Genomic DNA, 3859 nt, shown 5'->3' with positions numbered 1-3859 from the left:
TCCACCGACAACGCCTGACAACATGCGTCAGAGGATTGTCAATGCATGTGCGAACATTACGGAAGGAGAACTACTCGCTGTTGAGAGGAATGTCGTTTCACGTAAAGCCAAATGCATTGAGGTTGACGGACATCATTTTGAGCATTTATTGCATTAATGTGGTATTGACAGGTAATCACGCTGTAACAGCATGCTTTCTCAGAAACGATTAGTTCACAAAGGTACATGTATCATGTTGGAACAACCAAAATGAAATGTTCAAACGTTCTGTGTTTTAATTTAAAAAACCTACCTGTTACCAACTGTTTGTCTAAAATTGTGTGCCGGCCGGTGTGGCCGTGCGGTTCTAGGCGCTTCAGTCTGGAACCGCGTGACCGCTACGGTCGCAGGTTCGAATCCTGCCTCGGGCATGGATGTGTGTGATGTCCTTAGGTTAGTTAGGTTTAAGTAGTTCTAAGTTCTAGGGGACTGATGACCTCAGATGTTAAGCCCGATAGTGCTCAGAGCCATTTGAACCATTTGAATCTAAAATTGTGAGCCATATGTTTGTGACTATCACAGCGCCATCTATCACAAAGTGAAATAAGTGGTCTAACTAAAACAAGCATATTTCTTTACGTACTACACGAATATGTAATATAAAATGGGGGTTCCTATTTAAAGAAACGCAGTTGATATCCGTTTGACCTACGGCAGCGCCATCTAGCTAGCCAACCATAGCGCCATCTGGTTTCCCCCTTCAAGCTAGACAAGTTTCGGTCTTGTAGTTTTTTCGTTTTACGCTTATTTCGTGATATATTTGGCCCGGTTACGATCAATGGACCACCCTGTATACCGTAAGCTGGTTTGCGAAGTGCAGAGGCAGATTTATTTGCAGATCTTCATTGATGAGTTGTTTACCCTTCGTATTCTACCCACACAAGCTACGTATGACAGTGGCTCTGAGATTTCCCCCAGTCGCCAATACTCGTATTATCTGTACGTCGCCAGGAAGTTCCGAGAGAACTGAGAGCAGCAAACTTTCGTGATGAGACCCGGAAAGGGACGATAGAGATCTTACGACCGTCGCCTAGTTTCACAACTGCACCAACCAGCCAGAAAGTTCGGTAAATGCTGTTCGGTAATCTCCGTCACGAATAACTGAGATCCTAGTTCCAAAAAGAGCTCCACCGCTGTTGATTTGTGTGTTTATTGCACTGTGGCTCGCACGAAGAACGTATACTGACGTACAGCTCTTTCTGGTATTAGGAATCTTGTGTTCTTCACTCACTGCTCGACAAAGCAGTGGTTTCCTCTGGGTACTAAGCGAACTTTCTAAGACCTAAGCTGTCCTCTTCATCACTGAACCAAAAGACGAAAACAGAGTTCAGAAAATAATGTGATTACAGACTGAATTGTGATTATAGCAGTTCACACTGATGTATAAGTACAGAGAAACAAATGGTTACACTTTCAGGAAAATTGGATGGTTTATTCAAGAGAAAGAGCTTCGTAAATTGATCAAGTCAGTAACGCCTTGGTTCACGTCTGGGCCTTGTGTAAGTTGTTATTCGGCTTGGCAGTGGCAGACAGAGTTGTTAGATGTCCTCCTGAGGGATATCGGAAAAATTCTGTCCTATTGGCGCGTTATATCGTTAAAATGCCGAGCGGGTTAGAGGTTCAAATGGCTCTAAGCAATATGGGACTTAACATCTGAAGTCATCAGTCCCCTAGACGTAGAACTGCTTAAACCTAACTAACCTAAGAACATCACACACATCGATGCCCGAGGCAGGAGTCGAACCTGCGACCGTAGCAGCAACTTGTTTCAGGACTGAAGCTGCTAGAACCGCTCGGCCACAGCGGCCGGCTGCATGTTACAGGACCTTGACCGCCATGTTTCTCAGCTGGGGAGAGATCTGGCGACACTGGCGCACAAGATAGGGTTTGGCAAGTACGAAGACAGGCAGTAGAAACTCTTGCCGTCTGCGGGAGGGTATTATCTTGCTGAAATGTAAGACCAGGATGGCTTGCGGGAGAGGACGACAAAACGGGGCGCAGAATATCGTCGACGTGTCACTGTGCTATAAGGCAGCCACGGTTGACAACCAAAGGGGTCCTGCTACGAAAAGAATTGGCACCGCAGACCATCATTCCCAGGTGTCAGGTGGTATGGCGAGCGACATTCAGATTGGTATGCCACTGCTATATGGGACGTCTGCACACACGTCTTCGCTGGTGATCAGGACTCATTTCGAAGCGGGATCACCACTGAAGACACCTCTCCTCCTGCGAATGAGATTATAGGCCGAGGCCGTGGCTACAAGTGGATACCAACCTCACTGGCGCCCACCTTACAGCCCGACAGCTGAGCTATTAGTCCGAGGTGTCATTTCTTTTAGTAGCTGTGCCACTCTGGCTGTCATGCACGGCACCATTACAGTGCAGGGGTACGCCGACTATAATCTTTGCCCCATTTTGTTGCCGTTCATGGTAAGCCATCTTGGGCTTATATTTCAGCAAGGTAAAGCACCCCGCACATGATGAGAGTCTCTGCAGCTTGTCTTCGTGTTTGCGAAACCCTGCCGTAGCCAGCAAGGACCCCCGATCGGATTGCTCCTTCGTGGCGCGTCAGTTTTTTTTTTTTTTTTTTTCCTCCTTAGATTGGGTGTGACGTCATATCTGGTGGTCTAGTGGTTGGAGCACTGGCATCCAGCCCTTCAGATCTCAGGTTAAATACTGGATAGGTGTGGGTATTTTTCCTCATTACTGCCGGCCGTTGTGGCTGAGCGGTTCTAGGCGCTTCAGTCTGGAACCGTGCGACCGCTACGGTCGCAGGTTCAATCCTGCCTCGGGCATGGATGTGTGTGATGTCCTTAGGTTAGTTAGGTTTAAGTAGTTCTAAGTTCTAGGGGACTGATGACCTCAGATGTTAAGTCCCATAGTGCTCAGAGCCATTTGAACAATGTTTTTCCTCATTACTGTCCATCCAGGACTGCAGGCAGGCAAATAGCCAGGTCACGGACTATCACCACATATTTTACCTTTTTTATCTTCTGAATTATGTGGAGTGTAATGCTATACCTTTGCCACATACCGTGGTGAGCAGTCAATGTCCCCATATCGAGTACCAGTACTGGCAGAGACTTATCTTCTGTGGAAGGATTGTACCGGACGAACTTTGTGTTTTGAGCACAATTAAGACGCTACTTAAAAGTAATATGCCAACGCCCTTGCCGCAGTGGTAACACCGGTTCCCGTCAGAGCACCGAAGTTAAGCGCTGTCGGGCTGGGCTAGCACCTGGATGGGTGACCATCCTGTCTGTCCAGCGCTGTTGGCAAGCGGGGTGCACTCCACCCTTGTGAGCCAACTGAGGAGCTACTTGACTGAGAAGTAGTGGCTCCGGGCACGAAAACTGATAACGGTCGGGAGAGCAGTATGCTGACCACATGCCCCTCCATATCAGCGTACAGTGATGCCTGTGGCCTTAGGATGACAGGGCGGCCGGTCGGTGCCGTTTGGCCTTCATGGCCTGTTCGGACGGAGTTTAGTTTTTTGTTTATAGTGCTATAACTTTGCAGGTACATTCGGTGGTACGTACACGTGGTGATTAGCTGCAAAATGTGTTGCAAATAGAATTTGTAGCAAAAGAAAAAAAAAATAAACCAACACCTTAAGCTTGGTTCTGAAGCTTTACTCCAAGAACAGCGAAAACGTAGTATGCGTTAATCTGATTTGGTTTCAATATTTTGTGAGAGGGGAGGCGGGTGATAGCGAGAAAAAGCTTCGACTTATATTAAAGATTGTTTAAAGTCCATAGGCACATTCTTTCTCTAATACTGGATTAATATATTCCGGTTCATTTGTGTGCCATGAGTT

The 3859-nt window shown here is 47.0% G+C and overlaps 1 pseudogene; it reads left to right on the top strand.

The window, feature by feature from the left end:
- The first annotated feature begins 3202 nt into the window (after positions 1–3202).
- LOC126475539 (5S ribosomal RNA) lies at positions 3203–3320 on the top strand (annotated as a pseudogene).
- The last annotated feature ends 539 nt before the right edge of the window (positions 3321–3859 follow it).

This window comes from Schistocerca serialis, chromosome 4 (assembly GCF_023864345.2).
Source record: "Schistocerca serialis cubense isolate TAMUIC-IGC-003099 chromosome 4, iqSchSeri2.2, whole genome shotgun sequence".
In the NCBI taxonomy this organism is placed as follows: domain Eukaryota; kingdom Metazoa; phylum Arthropoda; class Insecta; order Orthoptera; family Acrididae; genus Schistocerca; species Schistocerca serialis.
The sequence above is the reverse complement of the archived record's forward strand: the minus strand, read 5'-3'. Positions and strand labels throughout refer to the sequence as shown.